The following is a 22,115-nucleotide window of genomic DNA, read 5'->3' on the forward strand; positions in this document are numbered from 1 at the left end:
CAGTCTGCCGATGTCAGTCCCCTTGCGATTGCAGGCTCTTAAAGTGTCTGCAACCGACAATAAGTTTTACCGCTGTGAATCTGTTTACATCGGATGACCTTCGCCCGGCCGCATCGTTTGGTGATCCGTGAAACATGGAAAAACACAAAGCAACAACTCTGTTGTTACGCTTTTAAAATCAATACTTACGCAAAATACTCATCCTTCGGTTGCGTTACCGTGTTGCATAATTGGTAGAAAGAAGTGCTGTAGCTCACTTCTGCTACACCGTCCAAAAGATTCTATGCGTGTACATTTCCAGGAAATAAATTTTGTCAACAGTGTGTTTCTACTTTCGTTGTTTTTTTCCACTTCCTCCTCTTCCCTCACTTTCGTTCTTGGCCATTCACGATGAACGAATATATAGAAGCGATTATAGTAAGACACTTTTAGGATCAGGGCCTAGTTGTAATATTATTTCAAAGAAAGCTTTTAGTGTGCACTAGGCATACCAACATGGATGTAAAACCGTACTAATAATAGCCATCGTAGATATGACAATGAAATGGTGTAAGGTGGGGGGTTATCTACACACACGGAGATGGTGCAGCAGGATAATCGAATGGATCGCAAAATTTAGTTTTATATTATATATCTGGAATGACGCTTGTGATATATGTCAAGTGTCAAAAAAATTATTAACTAAATTTATGATGCTTTTTTATGATCTGTGCATATAAAAACCAAATAAAACATTAGAGATGTTTCTTACATTAGCAATAGTTTGACAGAATTAATAAGACATTTCCTCATACAAGAAAATAAAAAAATGTCAATATTATGAAACAAAAAGATATTTGACGAAGGTTTGTTATTTATTCAAAGCAACATTATTTAACCTGCTTTTGCATCTCACATGCAACAGTTATGACTGTGACTCGGAAGACGGCTACGATTACATTACAAAAATATGTTTGCCAGCTAGCAGAAGTCACAAAAGAGGTAATCATTTGCCGAAGCATGCTTCCTGCGGGCCGGTCTCCCTCCCACATGCTGCCTTCTCATACGAAAAGTTCCAATAAGGCTAAGTGGCTCAGAACAGCCATGTCAAAGATGACTTAGCAGCTTCTCCGCACACAGCACGTGTAGAGCACGGACTTCACACTTCAACTGGTGGAAGGTTTGTCACTGGCAAAGTTGTCGGAATCGATAGTTCGTCAAATTACTCGCAAGCTTCAGCAGACAAAGCAAAACAGTGATGACGCGCAGAGGAACTTTACTTGAGATACCAGAGCGCATCTAGACACTGATAAACAGTAACTAACTAAACGTGTGTCCTAGGCTCGTCACAATGGAAGTACTGCAGGCCCTGTACTAAAACAGCTTAAACCCGCAGCATTCTTGTCATTTCATTTATGAGTGATCGTTGTCACAGGCAAAGGAGTATCTCTTTGTTTGATTAAGACCTCCAGGAGAGAGGTTCAAACAAACGCGCACACGTATGTGAGGACGCCGTCGAGTACTGCACGCCTGCCCCCCCCCCCCCCCCTCCCCTCTCTCTCTCTCTCTCTCTCTCTCTCTCTCTCTCTCTCTCTCTGTGTGTGTGTGTGTGTGTGTGTGTGTGTGTGTGTGTGTGTGTGTGTGTGTGTGTGTGTGTGTGTGTTGAGTAGATGCATTACAAAAACAAAATTCATACCTATACAGAACATAACTTAAGATTCATTCTTTGTGAGTTTTATTGGCAGTCATTAAAAAAAAAGTTTTATTGCATATTGTATTTTTGTCTTTCACATCACTGTAGCTTTAAAACAAAATAAGCATAAATTTAACCAGCATTACGTTGACCTAATAGTGTTTCTATGCCACGTCAGTCCTTATGAGGCAATAAATTGTACTGTCATAATCATCGTTGCAAGGTAATTTATAGTCTTATCTTCCTGTTGTTTACAGTATAGTTCTTCAAAAACATTCTTAGTCTACACCATTGCATAAAATGTAGTTCGCTTTAATCGTGCTACACATTGCATAAGAGGGGTCCGAAACGGTTTGAAGAGCTTGTAAGAATGTCGCAGGTTAGGTTGTGCTGAGCAACAATTCTTAAGGAAAAGAATTCGGTTCAATGCGCCGCTTCAGAGTTAATTAGCATTGAAGTTAGCCAATCAGGCCGTTGCGCGTGCAAATTCAATCTGCCCGCCAGAGGGTGTTGCGAAACGTATTAATTTGGTTTTATAAAACCTAACAAGAGAACGATACAAAAATCCGACAAGGACTGAATCCGAGCCAAAGGCTGAATAGTCTCGTCCGCTATCATCTACGCTAAGAGAACAACAGTGACATTCCTATCTGGCGTTCGCTTGAATTCCAGCGCGCAAGGACCTGACTGGCTAACTTCAGCGCGAATTAAATCGGAAACGGCGCAATGTACCGAATTTTTCTGTAACAGTTATTTTTCAGCACAACCTAACCGGCGACTTCTTTACAGACTTTTCAGACAGTCTCTGACGACCTAACTCAGGAGGACTTAAAACAAAAAGTAACCATGCCCAGGCAAATCAGATTAAATCCTGTGCACAGAAATGTTTTCCTCATTTTTTTTTTCTGACGCCGTTTCTTGAGTGCGCAAGAAGTGTGGAAAAGAAATAAAATGCAAAAGCCATCAGCTGCATTTATGTAAATGAGAAAATCCTAAGTGTGTGTCTGTTCGTCTACATGAACTGAATCAAATAGCAAAGGACAAGACGCCGATGAAGTGGAAAGAGTAGCCTTTCAACTTGCTCCATTATTATAGTCTGAGTGATTCAAGACGTACAGCATACTTTTTTTCACTATAGGAGTAGTCTGACAAGGTGAAACAGACTTGCGTTGTTTGTCGCCTGCGTGGAATGGTGCATGCACCTCAGACGACTTTCTCTCTTTTCTCATCAGAGTTCGTTCCATCTCTGAGTATGATATCGATGTCGTCCCCAGACGGATCACTATCCACATGCGACCGGACTGCCTGAAGACTAATCCTCGAAACCGAATATAACAGTTAGTTGTTTGCTATTCTGACAGAAAACAAATGTCTGTTAACAACAGTTGATAGTCATAAGTCATATCCACCTTTTCTCTTCCAGTTGTCTTGTTTCGCTTATTAAGCCTTGCTTTCACATAATGTTCTGCGAATACCTGACGATGTCCGGAATTGCAAGTACGTAGTCGTAAAATTACATTCCGAACCTCGTCATAGGTCTTCAGTACCTCTTCCTATAATGTTTTTGTCCTATCAAGGCTTCCCATACAACATTTTGTAAAAGTCACTTAGATGAGACGTTAGACGACTTACTCTCATATCGAAGTGAACATTGTCAGTGACTACGCTCCTGGAACGTCAGATCCGTTGCGGCGTTCAATGTGCGTCATGTATTTACATTGAAGCGCCAAAGAAACTGGTATAAGCATGCGTATTCAAATACAGAGAGATGTAAACAGGCAGAACACAGAGCTGCTGTCGGCAATGCCTACTTCAGACAAAAAGTGTCTCGCGCAGGTGTTAGATGCGTTACTGCTACTACAATGGCAGGTTATCAAGATTTAAGTGAGTTTGAACGCGATTTTACAGTCGGAGCACTAGCGATAGGACACAGCATCTGCGAGGTAGCGATGAAGTGGGGATTTTCCCGAACCACTATTTCACGAGTGTTCCGTGAATATCAGGAATCCGGTAAAGCAGCAAACCTCCGACATAGTTGCGGTCGGAAAAAGATCCTGCACGAACGGGACTAACAACGATTGAATCGTTCAACGTGATTGAAGTGCAACCCTGATGCACATTGCAGCAGATTTCAAGCTGGGCCATCAACAAGTTTCTGCGTGCAAACCATTGAACGAAACATCATCGATATGGGCTTTCAGAGACGATAGGCCACTGGTGTAGGCTTGATGACTGCACGACATACAGCTTTAGCTCGTCAACACACAGTGGACTGTTGATGACCGGAAACATGTTGCCTGGTCGAATGAGTTTCGGATGGACGTGGTTTGGTATGGAGAGAACCTTATGAATCCATGGACCCTGCATGTCAGCAGGGGACTGTTTAAGATGGTGGAGGCTCTGTAACGGGATGGGGCGTGTGCAGTTGGAGTGATATTGGACCCTTAATACGTCTAGATTCGACTCTCACACGTACGTAAGCATCCTGTCCGGTTACCTGCATCCATTCATTTCCATTGTACATTCCGACAGACTTGTCCAATGCCAGCAGGACAGTGTGACACCCCACATGTTCAGAATTGCTAGAGAGTGGTTCCAGGAACACTCTTCCGAATTTAAACACTTCCACTGGTCACCAAACTCTCCAGACATGAACATTATTGAGCATGTCTGAGATGCCTTGCAACGTGCTGTTAAGAAGAGATTTCCATTCCATCGTTCTATTACTGATTTATGGGCAGCCGTGCAGGATTCATGGTGTCAATTCCCTCCAGCACTGCTTCAGACACTAGTCCAGTCCATTACACGACATGTCGGGCACTTCTGCGTGCTCGCGGGGGCCCTACACGATATTAGGTGCCAGCGTCTTTGGCTGTCCAGTGTAATTATCGTGTTTATTGAGTTTAATGGTCATTTTTTATTTTACTGAGTGTTTGTATCACCAGAATTCTACCAAACTCAAGTCTCCCGAGCATTGTAATGTTGTACCTACTCTGATCAGAGGGGTCACTGATTGTGGCAGAGGATAAGATCCACACAATGTTTGCTAGTACCCCAGATATTTATATGTAAATTTACTTGCTTTTCGACAGAGAATAATGACTATGAGATAACAAGGTAAAGTCAAGCATTATTGTGGAACGGTAGAGTTAGAAAGAGAAGGGATAAGCAAGAAATAATTCAGGCAATCCGTGGAGAGAAAAGTTTCGGAATGTTGAAAAGTTATGGAGTTCCACGACTCGCCGAGTGGTGAGAGTGGAAAGTGGGCAGAGAGAAGTTGCTATCTTTTAGAGGCAGTCGGCAGTATCGATAACTGTGTCGGCAGATATTTTGGATGTCCGGAGGAGGTTCAGAAGCGGATATCTTGAAATGATACGGACCATGGTTAGACCGTAACCCCTCAGGTAAAGTAACATTTTTCTGCTGTTCTTTCGATCCACTTAAGTTTCGCGACCACCAGAAAGTTTGTGTTTTCAACGAATTCGGTTATATGACCAAAAATTTCAGTCATCTACTCAAATACCACGGTTTCTGAACCGTTTCTGTAGGCCCTTTAGTCTTATTCGAAGCAGAGACGATATATTAGAGGCGATTACCGCCTCACGCTTCTTTCAAAATGTTCGTGTGTGTGTGTGTGTGTGTGTGTGTGTGTGTGTGTGTGAGAGAAATCTTATGGGACTTAACTGCTAAGGTCATCAGTCCCTAAGCTTACACACTACTTAACCTAAATTATCCTAAGGACAAACACACACACCCTTGCCCGAGGGAGGACTCTTAATCTCCACCCGGACCAGCCGCACAGTCCATGACTGCAGCGCCTGAGACCGCTCGGCTAATCCCGCGCGGCACGCATCTTTCATTTACTCAGGAAATGCCTTTACTACTACGCAGCCAGGCATCATTCTTAAGTACACAATGATTGTAATTTAGACAACTTTATAGGAATTATATTCGGACTCTGCGCTGCAGTTTTTGCATTGTTGGTAGTGTTAATGTCATGATTTGCGGTTAGGCGCCGGTACTGGTACGACGACATAGGATTGAAACAAAATCATCAGTGTTCATTTTGCATTACAGTTGCAATCAACATGGGTGTGGGCAAAACAGAGGCTGACAGCCAATTGCGCCACAAATTGTTGAAATTACTGTTGCCATGGCGGACAATGCTGGACGCGGTGTGCGACCTCCAAGCAGAGCACGAGATGTGTCACGACAGCTGAACATTCCATGGAAGTTCTGCGAACAGTTGTCAAATGGTATCTCTAGTGCTGTTTCAGGCTGTCATGGACGCATATGGTCGTCATCATAGGTAACGTTTGTGACCTGGAACGGAAAAATGGTATGCAATTAAGAAATGTTGCCATCTCACGTGGACATTAAAATGTTTCTTTTAATGGTTTATTATTGCTCCTTACAACGTTTCGTTGGCCTTCGATCACACGTTTTTCGTCGGGACCCTCTCAAATAGCGGGTTCAATTATAACTACCTGTATACTCGCACCATGCTCCGTTTTTCATTCCCATATGGAAACACGCATACACATGTACACAAAATACCGGTAGTCCATCTACAACTTCCTTTTTTCACTGACAATGTTGCTTCACAAAGAAATGTTAGCGGACATAATTTATCAGTATGAAAAATCTACATATACATGGTTACTCTGCAATTCACACTTACGTGCCTGTCGGAGGGTTATCGAACCATTTTCATACTACTTCTCTACCATTCCACTCTCGAATGACTCGTGGGAAAAAGGAACACCTAAATCTTTCCATTCGAGCTCTGATTTCCCTTATTTTATTATGATGATCCTGCGTAGGTGGGTGTCAACAAAATATTTTCGCATTCGGAAGAGAACGTTGGTGATTGAAATTTCATAAATAGATCTCGCCGCAAAGAAAACCGCCTTGGTTTCAGTGACTGCCACCCCAACTCGTGTATCATATCAGTGACACTCTCACCCGTATTGCGAGATAACACGAAACGAGCTGCCCTTCTTTGCACTTTTTCGATGTCCTCCGTCAATCCTACATGGTAAGGATCCCACACCGCACAGCAATAGTCCAGCAGAGGACGGACAAGTGTAATGTAGGCTGTCTCTTTAGTGGGTTTGTCGCATCTTCTAAGTGTTCTACCAACAAAGCGTAGTCTTTGTTTCGCCTTCCCCATAATATTATCTATGTGGTCTTTCCAATTTAAGTTGCTCGTCATTGTAATTCCTAGGTATTTGGTCGAATTGATAGCCCTTGGATTTGTGCGATTTATCGTATACCCAAAATTTATCGGATTTCTTTTAGTACCCATGTGGATGATCTCGCACTTTCCTTTGTTGCCAACTGCCACTTTTCGCACCCTACAGAAATTCTCTCTAGATCATTTTGTAATTGGAATTGATCGTCTGATTATTTACTAGACGGTAAATTACAGCATCATCTGCAAACAATCTAAGGGGGCTGCTCAGATTGTCACCTAGATCATTTATGTAAATCAGGAACAGCAGAGGGACTGTGATACTACCTTGCGGAACGCCAGATATCACTTCTGTTCTGCTCGATGATTTACCATCTATCACTACGAACTGTGCCCTCTCTGAGAGGAAATCACGAATCCGGTCACACAACTGGGACGATAATCAATATGCACGCAATGTGATTAATCGTCGCCTGTGAGGAACGGTATCAAAAGCGTTGTGGAAATCTAGGAATGTGAAATCGATCTGAGATCCCTTGTCGACAGCCCTCATTACTTCATGGGAATCAAGAGCTAGCTGTGTTGTACAAGAACGATATTTTCTGAATCCGTGTTGGTTATGTATCAATAAGTCATTTTCTTCAATGTGAATTATAATGTTTGAGTACAGTATATGGTCCAAAATCCTACTGCAAATTGAGGTCAGTGATATGGGTGTGTAATTCAATGGGTTACTCCTATTTCCTTTCTTGAATATTGGTGTGACCTGTGCTACTTTCCAGTCTTTAGGAACAGACGTTTCGTCAAGTTAGCGGTTGTATATGATTGCTAAGAAAGGCGCTATTGTGTCAGCACACTCTGAAAGGAACCTAAGTGGTATACCATCTGGACCGAAAGACTTGCCCTTCTTAAGTGATTTGAGTTGTTTCGCAACACCTAAGATATCTACTTTTGTCACTCATACTGACAGCTGTTCTGGTTTCGAATTCTGGAATATTTACTTAGTCTTCTTTCGTGAAGGAACTACGGAAAACTGTATTTAATAACTCCGCTTTAGTGGCACCATCATCGGTAACATTTCCATCGCTATCGCGCAGTAACGGTATTGACTGTGTTTTGCCACTGGTGAACTTTACATACGACCAGAATCTCTTTGGGTTTCCTACAATATTTTGAGACAATGTTTCACTGTGCAAACTATTAAAAGTATCTCGCATTGACGTCCGCACTAAATTTAGAGCTTCCGTGAAACTTAGCCAGTCATGGGGATTTTGCGTTGTTCTGAATTGGGCATGCTTTTTTCGTTGCTTCTGCAAAATAAAACTGTTCGTCATACCTTTTGAGTTTCAGCCTGATGTGGACGAGGAGGATACTCGTAGTTCCGCTATTTATTAATTGCAAACGAGGTAAGCGCGAAGTGTAAAAATTAAAATGAAACCGTCAACTGCGTGCGTGTCCAGGATTTTATCGCCAAGGCTGCACGCAGGTAGCAGTTTAGCAGCGTTTGACTCTCGGAACGCTTTAAAGCGACAGCGGCTGTGCCGGAAGTAGCAGTCTATCGCTTTAAGACACCAGAGGCAGCGAACGTGTCCAGTAGGCGACGATGCCTAAGGAGGATGGGAAAGAAATACACTTCAAAACGAATGCTTAAGTGTACGGAAACTGAATCGGGAGCTGTCTTGCCAGTAATGTGGCTACCATATGTTGCAGCGGCCAGAGAGGGATCAAATACAGGAGCTTTGGAATGTAAGAGTTTAAAACCAGTCCACAGTGATCTTAGTTTAATACCATGCTCAGCCTTGCAAGATGGAAATATGAACCTCTCCTGGCATAACACAAAGTATGGCGAATACAAAATACGTTTAGATCATAAATGTTTAGGGCACCAGAAGTGATACTGCGATGTTACATGGCTGTTACCAAGCACTGCTGTTATTGGTATTGAGTAACTAAAGGCACGTGAGTCATCGCAGGGTATTTGTACTTCTGAAGATGTTTTTCATTTCTTCTCCTACCCACAGTAAACCACATACTGTGAAATAGTTAACCTTCAGCAGAAGACTGTGGTTACTTACTTCGACAGTCTAATCGATGCACCGTAAACAACGAACTCGACGGTGATACCAAAGAAAGAGTGGCACATCTAGTCAATTTACGAACGATAAATTTAATGGAAACAAGCTTTCATCAGCAACTGTTCAAACAAGGAACTTCGTAGTTAGTACAGCTAAAATCGAACATCATCCCGTATACATTCTTTGCAATTTTCTTCCAGGATTCTTTCTCGTGGTAAAGGAAAACTCTTACAAACGAAATCTTAAGCTTGAGTGAGAAGGGTCTTTTAGCCAGCTTATATTATTCTTAAAAGAATATTTACTTATTGGATGTTCTTAATAAAATGCTACAAAAAGGATAGTTTACCCGTTTAACATGAAAACTCTTAGTGTAAGCTGTCAAAAGGCAGGAAATGCACTGACGAAAAAAAAATCGCAACGAAAAAAGAGTTGTGCGGCATCAACGAAAGTTCGTAGGCGTGTTTCTACATCTGAAAGAGGACTATTAAAATTTCGCGCCACTCGCATAAGAGATGACGACAGTGAGGACATCGTTCTTGTGAAACGCAACTAGCTCTTTATACTCATGAGGTAATAACTGCTGTCGACTGGGGATGTCAAATTGATTTCATATGTTTAGATTTCCAGAAGGCTTTCGACACCATTCCACACAAGCGGCTTCCAACCAAACTGCGTGCCTACGGAGTATCGCCTAAATTGTGCGACTGGATTCGTGATTTCCTGTCAGAAAGGTCACAGGTCTCCGTAGTAATAGACGGAAAATCCTCGAATAAAACAGAAGTAATATCCGGCGTCCCCCAAGGAAGTGTTATGGGCCCTCTATTGTTCCTGATCTATATTAACGACATACGAGACAATCTGAGTAGCTGTCTTGGATTGTTTGCAGATGATGCTGTCATTTACCGTCTTGTAAAATCATCAGATGATCAAAACGACTTGCAAAATGATTTACATAAGATATCTGTATGGTGCGAAAAGTGGCAATTGACCCTGAATAAAGAAAAGTGTGAAGTTATTCATATGAGTACTAAAAGAAATCCGCTAAATTTAGATTACGCGATAAGTCACACAAATCTGAGTGCTGTAAATTCAACTAAATACTTAGGGATTACAATTAGAAATAACCTAAATTGGAACGATCACACAGATAATATTGTGCGTAGAGCAAACCAAAGACTGCGATTCATTGACAGAACACTTAGAAGGTGCAACAGGTCTACCAAAGAGACTACGCTTGTCCGCCCTATTCTGGAGTACTGCTGTGCGGTGAGGGATCCGCATCAGGTGGGACTGACGGATGACACCAGAAAAGTACAAAGAAGGGCAGCTCGTTCTGTATTATCGCGAAATAGAGGAGATAGTGTAACAGATATGATACGTGAATTGGAGTGGCAATCATTAAAACAAAGGCGTTTTTCGTTGCGATGGGATCTTCTCATGAAATTTCAATCGTCAGTTTTCTCCTCCGATTGGGAAAACATTCTGTTGGTACCCACCTACATAGGGAGAAATGATAATTACGATAAAATAGAGAAATCAGGGCTCCCACAGAAAAATTTGAGTTCTCGTTTATCCCGCGTGCCGTTCGAGAGTGGAACGGTAGAGAGACAGCATGAAGGTGGTTCATGAACCCTCTGCCAGGCACTTTATTGTGAATAACAGAGTAATCATGTATATGTAGATGTAGGATGCAAATCAGGTTTGCTTTAAATATCGTCGCTCACGAGAGCGTTAGTTCCCTTAGAGATTGGACGTGGATAGTTGATTAATCAAGAACTCCTTTAAGGTGACACACACCATTATCAGTACATCTCTGAGTTTGAACAAGGTCGTGTAATCTACAAGAAGCTGGATGTTCCTTCTGCCATATTGCAGAAAGACTCTGCAGGAACGTCGTCACTGCATATCAACGCTGGCAGCGGTGGTCGCGAGAGTGTACTGTCACAAGACGACCGAAGACTGTCTTGTTCAGTTTACGGCTCTGCCGCATCGTACTGCATCTGCTGCAGCAATGTGAGCAGCAATTGGCACCACAGTGACACAACGAACTTTTACAGATTGGTTACTTCAGGGACAGTTCCGAGCCAGGTGTCCTGTAGCGTGCGTTCCACTGAACCCAAACCACCGCCATTTGCGACTTTAGTGATGTCTAGCGAGATCTCATTGTAGGGCAGGGTAGAGGTCTGTTGTGTTTAGTGATAAAGGCTGGTTCTGCCTCGGTGCCAGTGACAGCTGTGTGTTGGTGAGGAGGACATTGACGACCTGAAACTAACCTGTCAGCGTGCTAGACACACAGGACCTATACAGGGAGTCGTGGCGTTGGGGGCAATTTAGTATGACAGCAGGAGCACCTTCACTGCATATTTGTACGTCGGTCTGATATTCGACCTGTTGTGCTGCCATTCATGAAAAGACGCCAGGGGTGATTCCCAACAGGAAAACCCTTGCCCACATACCGCTTTTGTAACCCAGCATGCTCTGTAGAGTGTCGACTTGTTACCTTGGCCTGCTCGATCACCAGATATAAGTCGAGCACGTACAGGATGATCGGAAATTCCCGTTACAAACTTCTAGGACTTGTAGAGGGGAGTGAGCACGTAATATTTTGAATCGGAACACATGTCCGGAAACGTACCGTTTGCGTGCTACAGCCGTTTGAAAACATATTTGCTAGGTACGTTTGCAACAGGATAGTCATAGTGATGGATACTTACGACAGATCGGCTGATGTCATTTGACATCCTATCCTACCTCACTGACCTGGTTGAGCCTCGTTCACGCGGATCAGTGTTGGAGCAACATGGTTGAGTACAAGTTTGCAGAAAACACCGACATGATCTTCCTGAATGGCGAAGCTCACGGTAGTAAAGAGTTGCTCGTCGCCTTTATCAAGATAGTTCTCCACAATTTCAGACTACAACGCGTACCCTTTTCACCACAATCACGCAGCGGTTTCGAGAAAGGGTATCTTCACCAGCAGCAGGCGTGTCTGTGGCGCTCCAGGGAGGCCCCACACGCCCGAACTGAAAGAGGCGTTAGTGCATCACGGTGATAAGAACCCGTCAACAAGTACACGAACACTGTCATTGTCTATTAATGAGTGGAACTGTAAAACAAGTGATTTACTGGGTCACTCCCAGTCAACTACTTGTAAAAATGGTCGCATTAGCAACACGTTTTCAAATGGTTGTAGCACGGAAATGGTACGTTCCCGGACATGGGTTCCAATTCGAAATATTATGTACTCACTCCCAACTAAAAGTCATAGAAGTTTGTAACAGGAATTTCCGACCACCCTGTAAAGGACATCATCGGACAACTCCAGCGTTATCCACAAACAACATTAACCATCCTTGTATCGACCAACCAAGTGCAACAGGCACGGAACTCCATCCCATAATCGGATATCTGGCACCTGTCACACGCAATACATGCACGTTTCATACTTGTATTTAACATTCCGACGGTTACTCCGATTATTAATGTACCAGCATTTCACATTTGCAGTGGCTTTTCTCGCGCTTACATTGATCTGTGATCTGCCAGTGCTAATCACTTACGTATCTCACTTACACAAATGTATTCCCGAAATTTCATTACTCTACATTATAATTTTTTCTTGCTCCGATTTTTTACCATCAATATATTAGCTTAAGTAGTAATTGGTAGTAAATATTATCAGTGAATTTTTGACCCGCCAGGGTAGTCGAGAGCGCTAATGCGCTGCTTCCTGGACTCGGTAGGCGCGCCGGCCCCAGTTCGAATCCGCTCGGCGGATTAACGACGAGCGCCGGTATGCCGACCAGCCTGGATGTGGCTTTTAGGCGGTTTTCCAAATTCCGCTAGGTGAATACCGGGCTGGTCCCCACGTTCCGCCTCAGTTACACGACTCATAGACATTTGAAAACGTTCGCACTATTCCATGGCTCACACTAGACGCAGACAGCTGTGTTACAGTACTTCCGTCCTGGGAGGTTCGGGGTGGTGGCAAGAAGGGTATCCGGCCACCCTCTGCAACTAACACTGCCAAATCCATAGCAATACGGCCGACCCTGCGTGAAGTGGGACAAAAGCCCCAAGATAGAAAGAATCAGAGAATTTCAAAAACACGTACAATCGCTACAAATAGGCCTACTTATTCAAAATGTTTGCGAATCGTGTTAACTACGGGAGACATGGGTACCAGCCCAGTATTCACCTAGTCGAATGTGCGAAACCGCTTAAAAACTTCATCCAGGCTGGCCGGCGCACAGGCCGTCGTGACCGGATCCGCCGGACCAGTTCGCCTCCCTGAATCCCAGCTAAAGCGCAAGACTGTCTGGGCGGGTCAGTCACCTCCTGAGGGCCTGACTAACCCAAAAACCTCCATGTTTAAACAGTTTGGCGAGGTTCCCGGAGCTCGCGATATCGATGAATCAGCTGGCAATTCTGGTACATGTAGAAGGCAAACTGGGGACTTCTTATGGCGGAAGTGTTGTTTTTTCATAATGTTGTGGTTTTCGAGGTGAGGAGTTAGTGATCCGCAGTAATCTACAGACTTATTCATATACACTGAAGCGCCAAAGAAACTGGTATAGGCATGCGTATCCAGATACAGTGGTATGTAAGCAGGCAGAATACGACGTTGTGGTCGCCAACGCCTATACAAGGCAACAAGTGTCTGGAGCAGTTGTTAAAACGGTTACTGGTGCTACAACAATAGGTTATCAAGATTTTAGTAAGTTTGAACGCGGTGTTAGTCACCGCACGAGCGATCGCACTCAGCATTTCTAGGTTAGCGATGAAGTGGGGATTTTCCCATTCCACCATTTCACGAGTGTACCGTGAATATCAGGAAGCTCGCAAAGCATCAAATCTCCGACATCTCTGCGACCGGAGAAAGATCCTACAAGACCGGGACCAACGACGACTGAATCGCTCAACATGATAAAAGTGTAACCCTTACGCAGATTGCTGCAGATTTCAGTAGTGTGCCATCAACAAGTGCCAGCGTGCAAACCATTCAACGAAACATCATCGATATGGGCTGTCAGAGCCGAAGGCCCACTCATGTGTCCTTGATGACTTCACGACACAAAGAATTACGCCTCGCTTGGGTCCATCAACACCAACATTGAACTGTTGATGACTGTAAGCATGTTGCCTGGTCGGATAATTCTCGGTTCAAATTGAATCAAACGGATGGACGTCTGTGGGTATGGAGCCAACCTCGTGAATCCATGGACCCTGCATGTCAGCAGGGGACTGTTCCAAGCTGGTGGAGGCTCTGTAGTGGTGTGGAGCGTGTGCAGTTGGAGTGATATGGGATCGTTGATACGTCTAGATAAGACTCTGACACGTACGTAAGCATATTGTCTGATCACCTGCATCCTTTCATGTCCATTGTGCATTCCGAAGAACTTGGTTAATTCCAGCAGGACAGTGCGACACCCCACACGTCCAGAATTGCTACATAGTGACTCCAGGAACACTCCTCTGAGTTTTAACACTTCCGTTGGCCACCCAACTCCCCAGACATGAACATTATTGAGCATAGCTAGGATACCTTGCAACGTGCTGTTCGGAAGAGATCTCCAAACCCTCGTACCCTTACTGGTTTATGGACAGTGCTGCAGGATTCGTAGTGTCAATTCCCTCCAGCGCTACTACATTCGTCGAGTCCATGCCACATCGTGTTGAGACACTTCTGCGTGCTCGCGGGGGCTCTACACGAAATTAGACAGGTGTACCAGTTTCTATGGAACTTCAGTGTAGTACAGAAATCTTATATAAAAATTTGTGCGTTCTCTCTCTTATGTGGAATTCTGATCAATTTCTTACCACTGTATGTACGTTTTGCGATGCAGCGCGAACGAGTGGTTGGTAGACGTACCGTATGATATGAACTATTAGGATAACTAGATGTAATTCCTGATGAAAAAGAGATAAGTGAAAAAATGTAGATCGCGATGGTACGCTACTAAAATGACCGGTTTCGGCTTGTACTTAGGCCGTCTTCAGACAGCTCAGTGACTGAGGTCAACTGGCTGTTGTACGCATCGTCAACTTCAGCTGATGATGCTCTCTGAAAATGGCCTAAGTATAGGTGGAAACCGATCACTTTAATTGAGCACCATCGCGATCTAAACTGTTCTTTCACTGATTTCATATAGATAAAAGATCACTGCTTCCCGAAAATGTTATCTAATATTTTGAAAGAGAGATATATGGTGGCATTCAATAAACTGCATTTGTTTGCCTTGATGCAAAGTGTTTTTGGATGACTTTTGGCCTACATAGCTTTGAACCATTAGTCCACGTTTCTTCTGTGGAAGTTGGAACTTAGTGTTTAACGAGTAACTATTTTAATCAAGCCTCGTGGATGGAATCAAGGTTGACGACCCTTGTTAAGACGGATGTAACAACGCCAAGAATTGATCTTGATCCGCCAACCAATGCTTACTTCGAAATGGCAACGAAATACGACCTCTAATAAATATATAAAGTTTTTGTTATTTTTTATTTTATCCTTTTAGAAAATTTTCAACAGAAATATGTTAGTAATAAAAGTCAATTTGTATGATATAATACGTAAAACTACACAATGTACGACCTGCTATATAGTAACAGGTATCAGGTCTTTACTTGAGAAATAAATAAATAAGACCACTAATTTTTTGGGTTATGATATTTCTTAGTAGATCGGTGTCAGTTTATAGCTCCATTATCAGTGCTCTATATGAGCCACGTAAGACGTCTTCACAACACATTTGGCAATCACTGCTACTGAATTTGCTCCATGTTGCAGCCACTGTTCGAGCAAGTGATGATTATCTTTGAGCATGCTATGTAAGCAAATAGAAAATTTATTTAGTTATATGCGTGATACTAGCTAAACGGTTCCGCGACTGATAATCACAGGTTTGTAGAGAAGCTGTGTTTAGTTAGTCAGACTACCCAAGTGACTTACACCAATTGTTACCACCAAGAGTTAACATGACTGTAAGCAACCACTTTCACTTGTAATACAGAAACTACATTCATTCCACTTCGTCTCTGAAAAGCTGCATACGCCACCACACTTTCGCTTCAGACGACACTAGACACAGACAATTTGTGTACACAATTTCCCACGCAAATTGAGGAATGGCCAACCCATCACTTCCAACCATATTCAGCGAGGAGTATTTCTTCCCTGTGCGGCCGTCTTTAGAGTCAAACTGAAAAGGAATAAATTCACTGCCCTAATCACCGAACCTTCGTCTCAGTAGACTCGGTAACTGTGTGTTGCACTTCTTAGAGGAATATAAATGGGAATTGTTGCAAGAATATCCTGTTGTGGAAACTTGGAATTCTCATTACGACTTTGCAACAATTGTCTCAGTCGCATTTCTTCTATAAAGATTACAAAAGAGAGATATTAGTGAATATGCGGATGCATAGTCATTTTTCCCGACCTCACACACCAATATAATTGGACAGGTAGTGACCACTACTGGCGATATTACTGCGGCCTGTGTTGCAAATGACCTCGACATGTTCCAGGGCAAAGTCCCTTTACGGAGGTTGGATGCGTGTATGTGGCCGAGTGGTTCTAGGCCGCTTCAGTCTGGAACCGCGCGACCGCTACGGTCGCAGGTTCGAATACTGCCTCGGGCAGGGATGTGTGTAATGTCCTTAGGTTAGTTAGGTTTAAGTAGTTCTAAGTTCTAGGGGACTGATGACCTCAGATGTTAAGTCCCACAGTGCTCAGAGCCATTTTTTTGATGCGTGTTCAAAATGCATCAGCATTACTGTAGGATCACATTGGTGAGAAGTGTCACATTGGAGATAAGTTATTCGAACGTACAGCCCTTCGTTCTTCGAAGGCTGAAAGTTTCTCGTTACTTGTGGTCGAACAATACTTCCATGAATTACGGAGACGGAATACCTCACGGCTTGTCCCCATTCGCACAGCCTTTTGTTCGGGTGTCAACAGACGTAGTACCCAACGGGCACAACACGAGTCGTGTGGGGGATGACCATGCATAATCGTGAATACATAGCCGCATGAACTTCTTAACACTTAGCGGAAGTAACGTAATGTTATCCGCCGATCCTCGCGGACAATCACAGCAGCTGTGTTGAAGTTGACGTCAGTCACAGCAGAAGCCGAAACACCTTGCTTAGCACGGACAAGTCGGCGTTGTTTGAAGTCCTTGGAGCTACGTAAATACTAATTGCGCCGTACTGCTGCTCTCGTGCCACCTCCATTGTTTGGTGTGCAAAATGCAAAGATTGTCTACAAAATAGTGCATTGATAACATAGATTTTCCCGGCGTATCAAATACTGATGATTTTCACGGGTTTGCAGCCGCGTTCCATCGTCCTGACGACAACACTTTGGGACACAGTGTATACCGAAAACCTACGCATACGGACCGCTACCTCCATGCCACAAGTTGTCATCCACAACATCAACGCTTGGGAGTTTTACGCACACTGGTCAAGAGGGCTTATGCTGTTTTGGATTCCGATAACTTGAAACAGGAGTTGGATCACCTAAATGTTGTTTTCAGGCAGAATGGGTATTCTGATCACCAAATTACTCGTGCTTTTCGATTTGGACCCCCACAAGAACCAACGGTGGGCACTTCCAAATCAGTTGCTTTTTTACCCTTCGTGAGAATATTTCTTCGAAAATTTCAAGAATCCTCAGGAAATATGATATTAAAAGCGTCCTTATGCCTTTCGCCAAAACTAGATCCCTTCTTGGATCGGTTAAAGATGATTTGGGACTGAGGAAGTCTGGGGTATACAAGATTCCCTGTCACTGCGGAAAGGCCTACATTGGACAGACGGTTCGTACAGTTCAAGATCGATGTGTGGAACATCAACGGCATACAAGTCTGCTCCAGCCGGAAAAATCAGCCGTTGCTGAACACTGTCTTAATGAAGGGCACAATATGTCGTATAATGAGGCGCAAATTATTGCCTCGGCTTCCCGTTACTGGGATTGCGTATTGAAAGAATCAATTGAAATACGTCTGTCTGATGATATTATTAATAGAGATAAAGGTTTTCCTTTAAGTAAGACGTGGAATCCTATTTTATCACAGATAAAACAACAACGGACTGGTTTCCGACTGGCTGCATTTTAATTTTGCGATTCCTAGGTTTTGACAGTTTTCACCGCTGGCGCTGCTGCAATTTTTCGCCTCACAGAGGGGCAGCTCTTCCGTTGCTCGCGCACGCGCAACGGCCAGTACCCGCGGTATAAAGGAGCCGCCGAATCTGAGGTCTCTTCAGTTCCGTCGTGATTGTGCACTCAATCTCACCTGAAGATGGCGGCCAGATGGTCCGCCGAAATATCGTATTGTCATCAGGACGATGGAACCCGGCTGCAAACCCGTGAAAATCATCAAAATAGTGCATGACTATCAACCTAGCGATACAAGAGTGCTTCCGCCTATGGACATTATACATAAAAAACCTGCTATTTCCAAAAATTCATGCTACAGATAGGAAACAATCACGAAAGCTACAGGAAAAATAAGTATGTCTTTGTTGATCAGCCCTCATCTCAACACACTTTCCTGGCTCACCCGAAGTTACTTCTACATCTGTTGATGACTGCCGATCTACGATAACTTCCTGCGTCCTTCCTACCAAGAAAACATTTGACCAGTCACAAATTTCGCTTGATATCTCATACGATCATACTTCTTATTATTTTTCATCTTTTGCAGACATTAATGTATATAGAGTTGATGCATTTCACGAGTACTGATTCTGCTTAATGTCCGTATATTAAAAACTGAAGACATTTCTCACTCGGTTGCCGAGTTCGTTCCATCCTGCTCTCAAAATATCTGCTATTACTCGTGAAACACCTTGAAAATCTTCGGAAAGCATGGCTTAAGTTGTAATTGATAATGTGCTTAGGTACTGAACCTAAGTAGTACGGGATTATATTTTGTAGAACTTAGATTCTAGGAGTGTCATTTTAACGGTCGTAAGTTCTCTGTAGAGGACATTTGTGGCAAGAGCTGTTGTGAGATGAAGAGGTTGGCAAAAGAGAGGAATTCGTCGCGTGTCGGGTCAAACCAGTCAGTCTTCTGACGGCTAAAAGAAGGAAAAAAACTGTCTTTCAAGTGTAATGCTGAAAGTGTGTGTAAATGGAAACCTACAGTTTAGGCCTCACAGCTTTGTTAACACTGATTTTCACCACACGCTTTGGTAATGGAGAGATTTAGTACTGTAAATTAGAATGAAGAATCATAAAAGAGACGTTCATATCAGAAATACAATGAAATTTATTACAAATAAAACACATGTGCTTTCCTTCAATGTGATCCCCTGGAACTGTATCTGTACATTGGGGCTTCTTAAGAACGCCCGGACTTATGGTTGACTGAGGCAATATAATAGAAAAATTCCTTGAAGACAGACGTGGAAAGCAGTTCGTGGGGGAGAGATTTAAACAAAGGATCCTCTGGAGTGGTGATTGAATAAATGATATTCAGAGACCATGTCAACATCTAAGTTGTTATGTACGCCAACTGAGCTTTAAAATTTAACAAAGACTGGACGGTCTGGGCTTCAGTAGTTGGTCTTCCCGGAGAAAACAAATGCTTCAGTATAGTCCCATCTGAGTCGTCTTCTCCAGACTCAACTGCTTTCGAGTCGTAAGTGGAGTAGTATGTGCAAGTGTTGTGCGGCGTACTCATAGCTGCCTGCAAAGTGTAACAAATGTTCAACATAGATACCCTCAGCAACTTGTATGGACAGCCATCTAGTCTGAAATGATCGCAGTCGAACGTAGTTCGGGCACATGCATTTGAAACAAGAGTTCATTCGTCTATTGTCTTCCGCGCGTGTTGACGTGGCGCTTCGTGCCGCGAGGTCTTTGCACTTCGAGGCCAAGAGATGACGTTATAACCATCGATCCAATGCTCAAGAAGCACCTGCTTCGTAGTGCGCGCTAGGCCACCATTTTTTTCTTTGTACTACTTAAGAATGTCTTCGGCGCAGTAAAATACAAAATTTCGCAGCATCTATGACTGTTAATCTCCGAAAAACTACTATTCTAATAAGCGGTTCTTTGAGCTGGTCATCAGTTGTAACTGGTAAAGCATAGAACTATTGCCAAGAACTGTAGTTTACTGTCACCCGAAAAACTTTGTATTCTCTGTGGATTTGTCTGATGTACACATTTATTTTTGGGATCAGGACCCTATCGTAATAAGTGAACTAAGCAACCACCTACAACGCTGAAACTTGGGGGTTGTGAAAAATTTAGGGTGTAAATGCAGAAATATACGATAAATAAGGTTTGTGTTGGTTTGTTACGGGCGGCTAGCGTTAGAAACGTAAGGTCAGCCTCGTTATTTACGAAATATCAGCGTGAGGAGTTTGAATATCTACGAGGGTCACTCCAGAAGAAATGCACATTTAAAAAAAAACATCTTTTATTCTACATGTTTTAAACTTTTACAGTGTCTAGATACATCCTTTAGGAACAATATTTTCATTTCTCCACATAATTTCCATCCCTTTCAACTGTCTTACGCCATCTTGGAACCAGCGCCTGTATACCCGCACGGTAAAATTCTGGACCAACCTGTTGGAGCCACTGTTTGGCAGCGTGCACAAGGGGTCATCATCTTCAAACTTAGTTCCACGAAGAGTCTTTCAGTTTCCCAAAGAGATGATAGTCACATGGAGCCAGGTCAGGACTGTAAGGTGAGTGTTCCAGTGTTGTCCATCCGAGTTTTGTGTTCGCTTCCATGGATTTTTGACTGACATCTGGCCGTGCATTGTCGTTCAACAGCAAAATATCCTGCTTTTGCCGATGTGGTCGAACACGACTCAGTCGAGCTTGAAGTTTCTTCAGTGTCGTCACATATGCATCAGAATTTATGGTGGTTCCACTTGGCATGATGTCCACAAGCAAGAGTCCTTCGGAATCAAAAACACCGCAGCCATAACTTTTCCAGCAGAAGGTGTGGTTTTGAATTTTTTTTCTTGGGTCAATTTGCATGATGCCACTCCATTGATTGCCTCTTCCTCTCCTGTGAAAAATTCATCTCCACCATTCTCTTACTGTTCCAAAAGTTCGCTGCATACCATTTTTCTTGTTTCTTTGTTAGCCACTGTAAAGATCCTGGGAACCCACCTGGCACAAACTTTTTTTAATGCCAACACTTTCAGTATTCTGTAAACACTTCCTTCCCCTATCCCAACATAGCGTGACAATTCGTTCACTGTGATGTGCCTGTGAGCAGTCACCAGTTCGTTAACTCTCTGCACATTGTCTGGAGTGTGTGCAGTACGAGGCCTGCCACTGCGAGGACAGTCCTCAATATTGAAGTGCCCGCTTTCATCACGTAACCTGCTTGCCCACCGACTAACTGTACTGCGATCGGCAGCAGCAACTCCATACATCTTACAGGTGGTCTTGCCTATGCTGCTTCAGCATAGTGTTGGGTTCGTTCTCTTGCCGACTTCCCTCATTTTGTTTTTTACCAATGACAACATGACTGCCTTTTTACGTTTTTTCCCTTTTTCCGTTTTATTGTTCTGACTTTACTGAGTTGTTCCATTAGCGGAATGGCGCGTATTTGAAACAAGGGACTGATGACCTTGCTGTTTGGTCCCTTAACCCTCAACCAACCAACCAACCAACCAATCCATACATCTTTTTCAACCTCTTTTGGATGTTTCCCACTGTCTCGTTTTCACAGCACAGGAATTCTATGACAGCACGTTGCTTCTGACGAACGTAAAGTGTAGCAGCCATATTGAAGACATGCTGTGACGGTGCCAGTTTGAACTACGTTTGAAAACAAGAGGGAAGGATGTATCTACACACTGTAAAACTTTCAAACATGTAGAATGCAAACTATTTTTACAAAAATAGTGTGCATTTCTTTTGGAGTGACCCTCGTATGTTTCAATATCGATGTCATCTCAATATTAGAAGCAAATTGTTGACCAAGGGATATTTTTACAAACATGTCTCGAAAGCATACAACTGCAGTACACCATCAGCGACTTTTTCGAAGGTTGGACAGCTCTAACTTTAGCATTGATATTTGGACGGAGGCAATGCAATGTAGAAGTTTTCTGGAAGCTGCAGCTAAATAGATTGATGATGAGCAAGTGGAAGACACTAATCTTGGTGTCTGAACTGCCAGGATCATACACACCTCAA

The 22,115-nt window shown here is 43.2% G+C and overlaps 1 protein-coding gene across 2 annotated transcripts in view; it reads left to right on the forward strand.

The window, feature by feature from the left end:
* The window catches only part of LOC124798009, a 374,749-nt gene that overhangs the window by 44,667 nt on the left and 307,967 nt on the right, over nt 1-22,115 (forward strand). The window lies entirely within an intron of this gene.

The sequence above is a fragment of the Schistocerca piceifrons genome, chromosome 1 (assembly GCF_021461385.2).
Source record: "Schistocerca piceifrons isolate TAMUIC-IGC-003096 chromosome 1, iqSchPice1.1, whole genome shotgun sequence".
NCBI lineage: Eukaryota > Metazoa > Arthropoda > Insecta > Orthoptera > Acrididae > Schistocerca > Schistocerca piceifrons.